This window comes from Canis lupus, chromosome 36 (genome assembly GCF_011100685.1).
Source record: "Canis lupus familiaris isolate Mischka breed German Shepherd chromosome 36, alternate assembly UU_Cfam_GSD_1.0, whole genome shotgun sequence".
Taxonomy (NCBI): domain Eukaryota; kingdom Metazoa; phylum Chordata; class Mammalia; order Carnivora; family Canidae; genus Canis; species Canis lupus.
In genome coordinates, this window is record NC_049257.1 from 409,658 (window position 1) to 426,075 (window position 16,418).

Here is a 16,418-nt window from a genome sequence, read left to right on the forward strand (position 1 = left end):
ATAATCACACACACTTAACCATAACCCTAAGAGGGTTATATGCAGTCATTCCAAATATTGCCACTCTGAAATATCCACATTTAATGCAGCAACTGTTCAGCTGAATTTATTTCCTAAATGAGAAATTCTCTTTCATTGGTCTTGAGAGTGTTCAAAAAATTAACTCAAATTAACTATATGGAAGCATGATCTTGAATCAGACTGTGAATTGTTGCATGGCATGAGCTAAATTGGTACCTTAAAACAACCTCAACAGTATATTGCTAAAGAAGCAGCTTATATTGGGGTTGAAGAAAGAAAAATATGGTATGTTTCAGGTTTCTCATTGCTTTTGTGCATTTTCTTTTTCAAGTACTTAATTAGTTTGTTTTTATTTGACTCATCTAAATTGTGATGATAATATATATACTCTAAGAATAAATGTGTTCCCTGATTGTTCAGTAAAGCATCTAAATTGCAGGTAAGATGTGCCACAGTATTAACAAGAGGACATTACCAAAACACTGTGTTCAGAACTAATATGAGCCCCCGATGAGTGGCAGAAAAATCAAATGAACTGCATTTCTTTGTAGGACAGAGGATATTAAGACTCACCGGGAAGGAGATACAGAATGTGTTGTTACGGGCTATAGTATTTGAAGTTGGTATAGTGGATTAAAAGAGTGAATGTGGGTGAGTATAAAAAATAAGACATGGTCATGGGGAGGGAAGTTTTGAATTCTTACCAGGAGAACCTTGGAGAGTAGATTAGGAAAGAATTTAGATAGAAGACACCTTTTTTCTTCTTTTTTTTTAATAAATTAATTTTTTTATTGGTGTTCAATTTACCAACATACAGAATAACATCCAGTGCTCATGCCGTCAAGTGCCCCCCTCAGTGCCCGTCACCCAGTCACCTCCACCCCCTGCCCTCCTCCCCTTCCACCACCCCTCGTTCATTTCCCAGAGTTAGGAGTCTTTATGTTCTGTCTCCCTTTCTGATATTTCCCACACATTTCTTCTCCCTTCCCTTTATTCCCTTTCACTATTGTTTATATTCCCCAAATGAATGAGAACATACACTGTTTGTCCTTCTCCGACTGACTTACTTCACTCAGCATAATACCCTCCAGTTCCATCCACGTTGAAGCAAATGGTGGGTATTTGTCGTTCCTAATGGCTGAGGAATATCCCATTGTATACATAGACCACAGCTTCTTTATCCATTCATCTTTCAATGGACACCGAGGCTCCTTCCACAGTTTGGCTATTGTGGACATTGCTGCTAGAAACATCGGGGTGCAGGTGTCCCGGCGTTTCATTGCATCTGAATCTTTGGGGTAAATCCCCAGCAGTGCAATGGCTGGGTCATAGGGCAGGTCTATTTTTAACTCTTTGAGGAACCTCCACACAGTGTTCCAGGGTGGCTGCACCAGTTCACATTCCCACCAACAGTGCAGGAGGGTTCCCCTTTCTCCGCATCCTCTCCAACATTTGTTGTTTCTTGCCTTGTTAATTTTCTCCATTCTCACTGGTGAAGACACCCTTTTTCTGTTTCCTCATTTGTAAATTACCAGGCACATTTTTGTAGAAAAGATATTTCAACTTTTGTGGTGGTGATGTGGTCCTTATTCACATTCTTATTCCTCCTCCTCCCCTCCCCACTCCAAAATAGCCAATAGCATTGATTCTCTGTTTAGGAGATCATTGTTACTGGGGAACTGATTGTGTCATTGAACAAGGAGGTAATAATTACTGTGACCACATGAAATCTGAAGACAATCTATTTCTCTGCAAAACGACATTCTTGTAGGCTCTTTCTGGGTAATATTTGAAAGCACATAGCATTTTAAAAACTACAGTTATTCTTTGAAGCAAGGATTCTTAATCTGGCAGGTAATGTAAATGAGTGAGACAGGCTGGGTGAGGATAATGGGGCTGTAGATGGCAGGAAATTGGAGAGGGTGTCCCTATTCAAAGGGGACACCACTCCAGTAGATTGCTGCCATGAAGGAATTAAATTCTAGTCTTGCTAGATCTTCCAGTTTTTAAAGGCAAAACAAGAATCTGGAACTTTACTTAAAAATCGCTTGGTTTTTAAAAGAAAATTCTCCAAAAAATGTAAAACATAATATCTCATCCAAAGGACACATTTCTGCACCCAGACTAGCTAGCTGACAGGCTGCTAGCTTGCAACCTCTGCTTTGAAGGCATATTTGTTTCAGATTTTTAAATATACTGGAAAGAGATCAAGGTCTCTTTATCTTCAATTCAAAAAGTAGTTATTAAGTGTAAAATTTAGGCATGATGATGTCCTGTCTTAAAGTTCTCCAGGTATTGTGAAGTTCACAAAAAAAATGGACCACAGGCTTTGAAGAATTTCTGAGGAGAAGTGAGCCATACATATCAAACTAAAAACATAAAATCGATACGCTGAGTGAAGTAGGTCAATCGGAGGACAATCACCATATGGTTTCACTCATACGTGGAATATAATAAATAGTGAAAGGGATTATAGGGGAAAGGAAAGACAATGAGTGGGAAATATCAGGGAGGGAGACAGAACATGAGAGACTCCTAACTCTGGGAAACAAACAAGGGGTGGTGGAAGGGGAGGTGGGCGGGGGGTTGGGGTGACTGGGTGACGGGCACTGGTGGGGGCACTTGACAGGATGAGCACGGGGTGTTATGCTATATGTTGGCAAATCCAACTCCAATAAAAACTATACAAAAAATAAATAAAATACATAAAATTGATCACCAGTGCTCATGTTACCTACTTCACTAAGTATTTTTAAAAATTTTTCAGTAGTAAATTAATCTGTTTAAAATATACTCTTAAAAAATCTGCTCTTAATGTTTATCTTATATCCTATCATATGAAAGCAAATGGCTACTTCTATATGATGATAAAATTTCCTGATTCTGGGAATTTTACTTTCTGAGGAATCAAGGTCAAAATACCATCCTATCTTCAAAGGAGCTTCACCTGATTATTTTGAAGTTCTTTTTTTTTTTTTTTTAATTTATTTGAGAGAGGGAGGGAGGGAGAGAGAATCTCTAAGCTGGCCCCTTGCTGAGTGCAGGTCCTGTGCAGACACACAGAGGTCTAAATAGACACACAGAATCCTAGGACCCCGGGGATCATGACAGGAGCTGAAACCAAGAGTCAGATGTGTAGCCAACTGTACCACCCAGGAACTCCTGATTATTTCAAAGTTCTAAATTCAGTATTCAGGGTTCCACATGTGCTAGATTTTTAGGAGATTTGAATAACTTCTAAGCATGAAGGGGAATTTCCTGCTGAATTGACATGACAGCAAAACAGTGAACTGTTCCCTTAGTAAGCAGACGAAAATTCATCTTCAACCTGTTGACTTGAAAATGAAACTCTGGGAAACAAACAAGGGGTGGTGGAAGGGGCCACCCTTAGTGGGTGGGCTATGGCAGTTGGGTAGTCTATTGGTAAGTCTTTCTTTTTTTCTTTTTAGAAGTCTTTCTTTTTATAGTTAAGTGGGGAAACAGCATTAAAGGGAATGAGCAATTGTCAGGTGGCACAGAGAGTTGGAAATGTTTGATGAACTGGGGAGGGCAACTCTAATTCTCCTTACCCCAGAATATAAAGTTGGAAGCATATATAGTTGTCCCTCCAGTACTATGTTCTTTCTTTAAAACCCATTGGATAGCACCTTAATAATTAATTGCTAAATATCTAGTATGTGTTTAGTGTTTTACAGGGTCTAGTCAAAGTATGATCTGTAGGAAGAGAGGACATGTACGTAGATAGCCAAAATGAGCTTTAGAAGAAGCATAAGACAAAGCAATGAAGAAAAATAAAAGGTGAAAGCAAGTTGGTAAAGCGCTAATGTGTTTCTCGGGATTTGGTGAGCTGTAGTCATGAGATGTGAGTGGAAGCTGGAATGTGCAAAGGTGGCTTTGCAGTGGATATGGAATTTGATGGGCTTGGAAGAATAGAAAGGGGAGAACATTTCAGGTGGACAAAGTACCCAAGGAGAAGTAGGAAAGGGGATGCTTATCCCATTTGCTGAAGCCTCCACTTTCAGTTTGGAAACTATTAGATTCATTGATGCTAACAAGGCTCAGGGGCCAGGTCAATATTCCTTCCCCACATATATTTAATAATTGCACTTCTCCTTGGACATGGCACTTCCTCTCCCCAAGTATCAGTGGCCAGGTCTCTAGGGACATATGTTTAGATTCAGGCCCCCTAACAGCTATGTACTTTGCCTATCCCCTAAAATTCTGCCTTCCATCCCTACCCAAGCCTGGAATGCTTTAGATAAGATAATAATAGTAGTAATCATGTCAAGAAACCAGCTCAGGTTTACAGTGTTGAGCAAACTTTTAAAAATACACTCCTGTCTTTCTCTCCCAAAACATTTCATTGTCAACAATCCAGTCTCAGAAATGATTATTTGGACAGGAAAAAAGAAAAATGATTGTATTGATCCTTACTTCATAGCATTTGGCTCTGGGTCTATATTCCAGAGACTAAAGGTAAAGATGTGTATTGAGAAGAGAAGACATGAAAGGTAATCCTTAAAAGGGAACCACTTTTTTTTTTTTTTGACATGATGAGAGGACAGAATGATGTGACTCTATAAAAGATCTCCTTTAGTTATTTTTGTTTCTGAGCAGATTTCTTTTTTTTTTTTTTTTTAAATTTTTATTTATTTAGGATAGTCACAGAGAGAGAGAGAGAGGCAGAGACACAGGCAGAGGGAGAAGCAGGCTCCATGCACTGGGAGCCCGACGTGGGATTCGATCCCGGGTCTCCAGGATCACGCCCTGGGCCAAAGGCAGGCGCTAAACCGCTGCACCACCCAGGGATCCCTGTTTCTGAGCAGATTTAAATAATATCCAATATTATGTTTATCCCATGATGATCAACTTTTTTTATTGAAGTTCAATTTGCCAACATATGATATAACACCCAGTGCTCATCCCGTCAAGTGCCCCCCTCAGTGCCCGTCACCCAGTCACCCCAACCCCCGCCCACCCCTCCTTCCACTACCCCTTGTTCATTTCCCAGAGTCAGGAGTCTCTCATGGTTTGTCTCCCTCTCCAATTTTTCCTACTCAGTTCCCCTCCTTTCCCCTATAATCCCTTTCACTATTTCTAATATTCCACGTGAATATGAGTGAAACCATATGATGTTTGTCCTTCTCCGATCAACTTACTTCACTCAGCATGATACCCTCCAGTTCCATTCACGTTGAAGCAAATGGTGGGTATTTGTCCTTTCTAATGACATGATAACTTAAATAGACAGGAGTTCGCAGCAAGCACAATACACACAAACACGCACAAACATGTACGCACACATAACTAGGTTACGCGTTAGGTGCCTAGTCAATTTGCTACCAATGGGTACTTTCATTTAAGATGTACCTCCATTCCTTGCTCAGTGTCCTGGCAGCTGGGCTTCTAATTATTGGATTTCTGTCTGCTGCTTTGTTTTTATTTCATTTGACTAACTTTGTTATAAAGGGGTTTTATTTTCACTGCTTAAGGTATCAGTGTATTTTCTTTCTCTTTAGAAGAGTAGACATCAAGTATTAGTGGTAAATTTATGCATTATTAGCAACCCAGTGAATTTATTTTCAGCCTCTGAGATGTTCAGAGCTGTTTAAGATGCAGAAAAATGTTTATTTTTACTTGTGCGAATAAAAAAGTCACTCAGCACAACTTTTAAATAGTAGCTAAAACTTTAAGTTTTATGCCTTCAAGGCTGTAAATTTCAATTATTCCCTTTATCCATATGTACAAAGAGATGAGTTTTTAAAAGCGAAGTGGTGTAACTAAAAGCACCTGCCATAACAACAACAACAACAGCAAAAAACAACTCTGCTCCATATTCTTGTTTGAATGTGGTCTAAAGACAGTCATGCCTGAATCAGTAAAGAAAAAGAAGGCTATAAGGAGTATTCAGAAAGAGCCACATACCCTGTAGGCAAGTTTCTCCTGAGCCATAGTCATGTCAGCTCTAAAACAGAAAGCTCTAGCCTCACAGGACTGAGGGGATGACTTGTAGGGAAGCATTTAGTTTAAGGTCTAGCATTGGGCTCATTATCAGGGTTTTGAGTATATGGAAAATTCCTGATCCATGGAAAATCTTCATTAGAATTTCCAGGGTCCTACCAAGGAAATATTAACCATGAATTAACCCGAGCATAGATTAATTAAATTATAGAGTTTGAAGGGGCTTTTAATCTAACCCCCTTATCATATACTAAAGGAACAAGGATCTCTCAAGTTTTGTTGACCTGCTGAAGTCATTTAGTGGTTTATTTGGAAAGCCAGGAGTAGAATTCTCACCTCCTAACTCAACTCCCAGTTCAGGTAGGTTTTCTTTGATACAGCTAAGCCTTAGAAACCTCAGAGCACGGGCTATGGCAATGTAGCTTTGTTTGCTTTGATGTCCTGATACTTTTTTTGATCCATGTTGTACACTAGGGATTTTGTCATTATCGTTATTTTCTTTTTATGTTACTGTTGTTTGCTTTTGAACAATGAAGGTGGTGCCCGGGGCTTACTTGGAGAGTAAAAGTAGCCCTTCACACAGGGCTCCCAGGAATTTCCTCGGAGACCACAGTGAAAAAACCTGACCTTAAGAAAGTTTGTTAGATACGCGTGTTAAGCCCTTGGTAACATGGTGCACTCCAGAGTTCATCATATGCTCCGAGGGATACTGGCTCACTTGGCTCCTATACGCCTGTACTTGGTACTTGGCTAATACCAGTGTAATCGTCTCCATATAAAGTACCCATCAAGCTGTGTTCTCTGTTACTAATTTGTACAGTGTTTATGTGCAGTACAGCCAATTTGGGAGCTATGGTTCTTTGTCGATATTTGAGTTACACATTGGATGCATAAGTTTTAAATTGGAATACTCTTATTTGTGATAGTTTGTTCAAGTTTGTCTTGCTCTGACCAGGAGAAACTTTACATGGGAAGTAGCACAGGATGGTTAAGGAGATAAAGTGGGGGAATGTGCTGCCCAAGCCAGAAGCTGAAAAGAAGGACAGGTTCACATAGGCAGACCCTAAACCAGCACTCACATCACCTGACTCCAAACTGGGAATTAAGCTCCCAGAGCCAATCACATAGCTCACCAGTTACACTGGACCCCTATTACAACACATTATATTCTTTGATGCCATCAGGATGAACTAAAAATTAACATTAGGAGGTCTTAAAGGATGAAAGAAGGCCCTGAAATCCATTTTCCTTGCCTTGGTGATGGTGGAAGGGTTCTGAACCAACTTGTAAAAATAGAACTTTCTTCATGGCAGCACCTGGTGGAGGGTATATTCGAGAGAGCTCTAGACCGGGAACAAAATATTGGGGCTTGTTTATTCTTAAATTTCTTAAATTCAGTTTCTGAGACTTGGTTCCTGAATCCTTAAAGTAAAATAAATTTTACTTCACAAGTTTATTATATAACAGTGCTTATAAAAACACTTTGGATATTTACCCAAAGAATATGAAAATGCTAAATCTAATAGATGAATGGATAAAGAAGATACACACACACAATGGAACATTACTCAGCCATGAAAAATAAAATCTTGGATTTACAACAACATGGCTGGATCTAGAGGATATAATGCTAAGTGAAATAAGTCAGAGAAAGACAAATTCCATATGATTTCACTCATGTGAAATTTAAGAAACAAAACAAATGAACAAAGAAAAAAAGAGACAAACCAGAAAACAGACTCTTAACTATAGTGAACAACTAATGGATACCAGAGGGGAGATTAATGGCAAGTAAGTGAAACAGGTGATGGGGATTAAGGAGGGCATTTGTTGTAATGAGCACTGTGTGATATATAGAGTTCTCAAACCAATGAACTGTACATCTGGAACTAATATAACACTGTGTGTTAACTATACTGGAATTAAAATTTAGAATTTTTTTTAAAATAAAGAACTTCCATATACCCTTCACTCATATTCCCCACTTGTTAAAATTTTATTGTATCTCTACTACAGAGAGTGAAGTAGCAGTTACCAGGGTTTGGGAGTTGATGAAATAGGGAGATGTTGGTCAAAGGATACAAACTTCCAGTTATAAGATTAATAAGTTCTAGGAATCTATTGTACAACATCGTGATTATAGTTAATAATTTTGTATTATATACTTAAAAGTATATAGGTATATATCACTTATAGGGCCAATTGCCCTCATTGTGCTAACATTCTAGCAAAGGGTTGAAGGTAGGAGAAGATGAGAAACATAATAAGAAGAATATTATACATCAGATACTGAAAAGTTTTATAGAAAAAAGTATTAGAGAAAAATGTTAGTATAGATACAAATTGTATGATAGGAAAAAAAGTGGAACAGAACAAGAAGAATAAAGAGAGTGAGGATTGGGAGAAAATTTTAAATAGGGTGATGAGAGGGGGCTTTTTTATGAAGCAGGTGACATTTGAGCAAAGAACTCAAGTTGATGAGGGCTTTTACCATTCTTCTACCTGGTGAAGAGCATTCTAGGCAGAAGGACTAGAGGGTTTATGGAGTGTTGGGTTATAAAAGATCTTCTAGGTGGTTTCAAAGAGGTAGGCCTTTATTTTGAGGGGAATTGGGGGGCTGTTGGAGGGTTTTGTGCACAGGAATGACATGATCTATTTTGCTTTCATAGTATCACTCTGAATGGTATCTTGAGAATTGATCTTTTGGTCATATTGTCTCTAGGGAGACAAGGATCTCAGCAGGAATTGCAGTTAAGAGGTAACTACAGGAATCTGGGAGCAAGATGATGGTAGCTCATCCCATGCTGTAGAGGTGGTTACACTCCTGAGTGTGGAACCTGTGGCAGCTCAGTTGATATACTGTTACTTTGGGGATGATTGCATCTTTATTTAGGGTTCACTTTTTCCTGGGACCAGGTTCAGGCAGCGAGGGTAGGCTTTTAAGGTATATTCTGAGATAAGAGAGATTGCAAGACATTTCTACTGGCAATTCTGTGGGTTTCCCTAATATATCTCTTTGGGTTTGAAACTCAAAAAAAGCTTTGTAATAGGGATCTTGCAATCAAATCCTTTTTTTCCAAACCGCATGATCTCCTTGAAGAAAATAATGAATTTTTAAAATTTATGGTAGAGTATGACCTCACTCAATGCAATATGACTCCCAGCTGTGAGACATTGCAGAGATTATTATTTTTTTTTTATGACTAGGGTTTGTGTCTGTGCCTTTTCACTTTCAGATTTTGTTGAGGAAAAGATAGTTATGTTGTTTTCAGTACATCAATAATCGGTATAAAATATAGTTATTTTAAAACTACTTTGAAATGGAAAAATCATAATTTCCAAGCCCTATGTCTTCCAGCAAAATGAGAGAGCTATGATTGTGAATCTACCTTTACCTTTTCAAATATATACATTTTAAAAATACTTAATCATATATTTTCTATATATTTATATTATATAAATTAGATATATGCTATATTTTTACCATGAGATAACTTAAACACTATTATAGTACTTTTTATAAATTTTACAAGTAACCTAATTTGTTAGTATTGTATAAATTTTGTCTTTCAGCTTTTAAAAAGCTGTGAGATTTTTGAAGTGTTTAAATTTATCATCTTCAAACTTTTCACTAAGAAAAAGAAATCAAACAACCAAAAAAGCAAACCAGCCTTTGATATTTTAAGACCTAGGACATAATTTTCCTCCTGTAAAACAGAAGTGTAAGAGGGCATTTATTCTCATCTCAAAGCAGACTAACCACTTCAATTAAAAATCTTTATAATTTCTTAGGGAAAGATGTTGACAAGGTTTCATCAATTTAGCAAGAGCTATGAAAATAGGCATACCCGGTGAGTTTCCAAGAGTAAATATTCCATGTCCTTCTGAATCCCAATTTCTCTGCCCTCTTTCTCCTCAATTAAATCACCTTCTTGAGGTCTTCAAGCAAGCCTCTGCCAGGTAATCATGACGTTCAGAGCTGCATCTTCCCTACAGTTGGTATATACACATATGCCAAAGTCTCTCCAACTTCTCACTAGACATTTAATCTTAATTTACTTTTAGTCCCAATGGCTGACTCCTCAGTGTCTAGTTTATTGTTCTGCTCAGAGAAATAGATACATGGCAAAATAGGTCTCTAGATTCTTTGATTGGTTGCATTTTTTTTCAGTGCTGTTCACCATATGTTTCTGGCTCCTTTCATACCAAACTTGTGTTAGAATTGTAGATCCTTACCTCCTTAGAAGTTAGGTATGGGGGCCATGTGGTGGTTAATTTCATGTGTCCACTTAGTTAGGTCTTGTATTTAGCCAAGTGTTTGGCCAAACACTATTCTAGATATTTCTGGGAAGATATTTTTCAGATGAAATTACCATTTAAATCAGTAGACTTTGAGTAAAGTAGACTATCCTGCATAATGTGGTGGGACTTGTCCAAACAACTCAAGGTCTTAAGAGAAAAGACTGACTTACCCCGAGAAAGAGGGAATTATGCTAGCAGACTCGAGTTGCAACATCAAGTCTTTCTAGCCTGCCAGCCTACCTTGCAGATTTTGGACTTGCCAGTCTCCACAATGGTGTGAGCCAATTTCTTAAAATAAATCTTTCTCTACACACACATGCACACACCCAGCTGGTTCTGTTTTTTTAAGAACCCTGAGTAATGCAGGGCACATGACTTGTTTTAACCAACGAAACACGAACAGAAGCTTTGACTGCCAGTGCATGATTTGCCACATTTGCTTTCATGCCTCAGAAAATGTGAAAATAGAGCGGAGCTCTAGCCAAACAATGATGGACATATAATTTGAGCAAGAATTAAACTTTTATTTTTGTAAAATATGAATCAAAGATTGTATGCTACTACAATATAACATATATTTTCCTGACTGGTACAATAGCCTCTAAGTTTACACTTCAAGGTCAGGCTTTTCTTCCCTTTCTAGATTTTACCATTTGCCCTAATACCATTTTTAATACCTTGGCAGTACAATAATTTAAATTGGGCTCTTACAAATATTCGAACCACTTACCCAATCGTTCAGTTAACTTTGAAGAAAACTTGAACTCAAGAATGTAAAGCTGTTTAATCCAACCTGCACAAATAAATGCTAATCTATCCTCACTTCCTTGGCTCAAAATACCAGTTGACCACTTTACTCATAGAGACTATGAACTTCTCTCTTGGGATATTATCATCATAAAGGGTCTGACACTTGAGAACCTGAAGACGGTACATTGAATGTTCTAATTGCAATGATCAAAAGATAGGCACTGTCATTCAAACAAATGTCTTTTCAACCCTTAGCAAAACTTTAAATAATTCTTTTTTCTATTAATAATGATGTATTAGTTTCTTATTGCTGCATAACAAATTACCACAAACTTAAAGGCTTAGAACAACAGAAATTTCTTATTTCATAGGTTCACTGAGTCAGGCTTCTGGCATGTTTTAGCAGTGTCCTCTGCTCAAGATCTCACAAGTATGAAATGACTGTGTTGGCCTTCTGCATCCTCATCTGGAGGCTCAGCTTGGGAAAGATAGACTTCTGAGCTCCCTTGGTTTCTTGACAGAATTGATTTCCTTGCCGTTATGTGACTGAGGGCCTTGTTGTCTTACTGGCTCTCCAAGGACCACTTTCAGCTCCTGGAAGACAATCTCAGGTCCTTGTTGCAGGACCTCCTTCTTAGGTGTTCTCATACTTCCAATCTTTCTCCAGCCTGCTAGAAGGAGTCTTAAAATTGAAAGTAACCACAAAATGACTATTTCACCACCATTTGCTATATAGCATAATTTAGTCAAGGGACTGACTATCATATCATATTTATAAGCTCCATTCACACTTAAAGGCAGAGGATTATAAAAGGTGTAGACATCAAAGAATGAGTATTTGAGGCATCATTTTAAAATCTGCCTACCACATGGGATCAAAATTGTAGTGAATAAGTAGAGGAAGCTGGGGTAACAGATCAGGTGACAATCCTAGTTGAGCTATTAAGATCCTTTTTACTATATGAATGCACAAGACCTCAATACATAGACCTCCATGGATATCCAGGGATATCTCATTTGGGTATCCTTCCCACTCTGCTGCTCCTTATATCCAGAAACTCTCTTGTTGTCCTTTACTATTTATTCTTTTAATCCTTTCTAGCAGTGCCAGCTCAAGAGTTTCTACACAGAAAGAATGTAGAATTACAATAAGATTGGAGATATGTATTTATGGATGTATAAGGCTTGAAGCTTCATTATGAAAGGTTTTCTTACTTGAAGATTAAAACATTACATGCACAATCAAAAAGAAGTCAGCTGATGAATATTTCAGGGAATGAGTCAGATAACTGACAAATTCATATGTGTATTTTAGAATGATTTCTTTGGAGCCAGTGAAGAAGACACCTGGGGTATGGGTGTGTAAGAGGTGATGGTGCTGGGCGAAAAGATGACTTCTAAATGTTGCAATTGATAGGTGTTTGGCAAACATTTTCCATAAAAATGAGCAAATATTTTAGGTTTCGTAGTCTAGACAGTGTCTTTGTCACAAAGATTCAGCTCTGCTGTCGAAGTGTGAAAGCAGCATAAATCCCATGTAAACAAATGGGTGTGGCTTTCAGTGCAACTTTATTCACAGAATCAGGCAGCAGGCTGGATCTGAGCCACAGGTAGCCATTTGCTGACCCCTGTAAGAGACTGTAATGGCACTAAGGCACTGGTAGTGGGGCTAGACAGCAGATGAAGGGGATCGACTCAATTATATGTGTTTTTGAGCACCTGGTTCTCTTCTAGACACAAGAAATATGCACGAACAAGGGGGTAGTGGAACGGGAGGCGGGTGGGGGGATGGGGCGACCGGGTGACAGGCACTGAGGGGGGCACTTGACCGGATGAGCACTGGGTGTTATGCTATATGTTGGCAAATCGAACTCCAATAAAAAATATACAAAAAACCCATGTATGAACAAAATAGACAAAATCCCTTCCCAAACAGAGTTTCCATTTTAGGAAAATTAAAAACACAAACATTTTTACCATGAAGTTTGCCTGTTAGCAAGGAAAGAGAAACATCAGTTGGGGAGAGGGACAGTAGTAAATAGCTAATTCAATTCACAAAATGAATTGTGGCTGGTCAGGGATTGTGCAAAAACACAGTATTGATTAGAGAAAGCTTCCGCAGTTATATATGCATTATTTTTTTTTTTTTTTTGTCTACCAACATGTTACAGTGTGTTTTCCACTTGATGTAAAATCTATACAATAATCAGCATTCATTAGAAAATACTTCCACGTGAATGGTCTAGAGCTTCAGTCAGAGAATGAATTTTGCACAAAGATGAATAAAATAACTGTATACTGAATTGTATAAGAACCACTCAGCAAAGAATAATACAACAGATGCCCCTATCTGGCGATACTGAACATGCAGTCATTCCTCTGGGTCAAGTGGCAATTTGGCAATTCTCACTGGTACTATTGTTTGGAAGCCCAACCTCAAGGTCAGCACCTAAATTCCTACTCTCCCAATGAGCACTGAGATTCATTAAGAATGATTTATAGGCATGGATTCTCAGAAATAGTTGAAAATGAAAACGTTAAGAAAATACTGGAATTTCTGCCAGACAAGGAGAGGACAGGGAAACATGAGATTTTGAAGGACTAATATGAATATATCATTGGTATTATAAGCCAAGGAAACGTGGGACCTACTAATTATGCTTACAGGACAGAGTGGTAGTGTGTGATACTACCCTGCAGAGTCTTGACACTTCAACTTTTCCCTAACTCAGATTTTAAAACTATGAGTTGCCCCTGCTGGAGCTAACACTGTTAGACGCAGAGCAGCAAACAGAGATCCACACTGGCCAGTATCCCAGCTCCTCATAGGGTATCAGGTGTGAGGAGGAGAAGACCAACAGGCAACGTAACCAGCGGAATGAGTACTTCTCTCTGATGCCTGAATGGGGGAGCAGGAAGCAGCTAGCTGGAAAATGTTAGAAGCAGCTGTGTGCAGGCATTCGGACACATGTTCCCCTCAACTCCATGAAGAGTATTGGAAGAGGGGAAGTGGACAAGAGCACCAAAGAATCTCCCATGTAATTTGGTGTGACATCTTCAACAGTGGCTTTTGTACACAGAAAATATTATCCAGAAGCTGCTTTTTAAAAGACTGTTACTTATTTCACTAATATTTCAAGTAAATCTAGCCCCTTTTTATCCTTTGAAGTCCAAATTACTAATCTTATCATTTTACTTATTAATATGGTTATTAGTATAGTAAATTCTAACATCGCTTTTAAGGGAGATTTTACAATTTGGTTAATTAAATTCCCTTAAGGACTTAAACTGCATGTACACATTTAGTATATTTGGTTTTGTCTTTAAGTACTTTGTCTAACAAGCAAACCTTCCCAAGTGCCAAGACACATTTTGCAAATTGCATGAGTTAAATGTAGATGTATCTTAGTAATTGGATTATAACAATTTTAAATCTCTTAAATATTCTAATACTGTTTTCACACCTGGTCAACACTCTTGTACTTCTCAACCTAAAACTCTAAGTCTAAATCAGGAACTCAATTGCATATTTAAATTGGAAGCATAACATTGATGTTTAGATCCTCTAATATTCTAAATTCTCTTTAAGATGATAAAATTAAAGATTATTCCCAAATATAACACAAAATATTAATATTACTAGTTTTGTTTTCACTTCCATTTCTGTTTTTTTAGTTCTTAAAATATGGTCCCAGAACCAGAAGCATCAGTATCACCTAGGAGCTTGTTGGAAATGTGAATTGTCAGGCACTACCCAAGACCTCCTGAATTTGAAATTGTCTTGAGACTCAGCAACTTGTGTTTTAATAAGAGCTGTCGGTCATTCTGATGCATGCTGAAGTCTGATAACTACAGCTATATTTAATTTTAAAGCCCATTGAGGGTAAGGTGTTCACCATACAAATTAAACTATTCCAAGAAAAATGTGCTACACTTATAGACTAGTTGGTGGTCTTCAAACATAGTGATTGCATAGCCCACATCTGCTGAACTCAAATCACACATTAGTTATTTATCAAATCTGATGTAAGTTTGTAATTCCCATCTAGTTTCACCACTTGATCAGATTTAAATCCTTTACTGCTTGATCTTGGTCTGGACTTTTGTCATGCATTTTTTTTTTTCACCTGTAGGGCTACAATTCTTATAGATGTTTAATGATGTCTACTTTGATTCTTAAGTGACATCCACTTTGATTCTGTCTGTCGCAAAAGTTTTTGTGTCTCTTGGGACTTAGGATCAAAATTATCTTAGTAATGGGAAGATTCAAGAGTAAGGCTTGTGAGTTGCTTTTATCTAAAAATTTCTGAAGCGGAACCATGCAAAGATATTTCAAACCACAAGAATGGAAAGAACAGTGGAGCCAGTGCTATAGCATCCAAAGACATTATTTATAGTAAAAAGATCATGGGAATGGTAGCCCCTAGAGTTATGTGACAAAGCAGCCTTGTGTCTGAGCAGGAGTGCACAGAGGACCCAAATTTCCATTGGCTCCTAGTAAGTACCCAGTGCACTGACAGGGAACCCACAGGCTTGCCAGGAAAAGGGTCACTAGGATAGGTGACCATGTTACAAGACACAGAGGGCTGTACCATGCGCTGTGGAGTTAGGAAGACAATGTAGCTCATCTCAGAAGAAATTCCAGGCCAGGGAGCTGATTTCAAGTTACCATTAGGGAGAGCTAGCAGAATAGGTTGGGGTAAGAGGGGGAGGGGCATGCACTGAAGACACCTGTGCAGAATTGTTCACAAGATGAGTTACATGGGGAGTAAATGGCCAGCATGTGAGCAAGCTAGAACAACATCAAGAAGCAAAAATAAACACGAGCTATGATCAGGAAAGAAGGAAGTGAAAGAACGTAGTAAGAATAGTTAGGTCTACTCTGTCCATAATAAATATTTCCTTATTATGACACTCAAAAGAATTGTGGCTCACTGGCTTGTTCTCATCACACGCTCTCCAGGGAATCCATCTGGTTGTGCTATGCCCACCCCATTTGGCCACAAAGCTCTGAGCCTACAGTTGGCCCTCCTATGCTAGGGACTAGCCTTTGTGAAAATGACACAGGCAAATTCTGGGGAAACTTATACTAACTAGTGAAGCCAATAAACTGCTTATTTCATTTATAAATCTAAATCAGTAGCCACAGATCATAAAATATTTGAGGAAAAACTAACAGTTTGAAATAGAATATAAAAAGGAGTTAAGCAACCACAATAAAAATGAAGATAACACAAAAGTTTAAAGATAATTATCAAAATAATAAATTCAGAGAAATTCAAAAAAATTGCATTCATAAACACAAGAACTGACTGTCATGAAAAGCAGGTAGTCAGAGAACAAGAAAGAACACAAACACATTAAACATGTAATTGCTGAAATGA

General features: G+C 38.1%; 1 long non-coding RNA gene across 1 annotated transcript; it reads left to right on the forward strand.

The window, feature by feature from the left end:
* Window positions 1-24: 24 nt before the first annotated feature.
* Window positions 25-14,213, forward strand: LOC111094245. Its single transcript, XR_005384536.1, has 3 exons — window positions 25-306; window positions 573-672; window positions 13,767-14,213. It is a non-coding gene; the product is annotated as an uncharacterized LOC111094245 (long non-coding RNA).
* The last annotated feature ends 2,205 nt before the right edge of the window (window positions 14,214-16,418 follow it).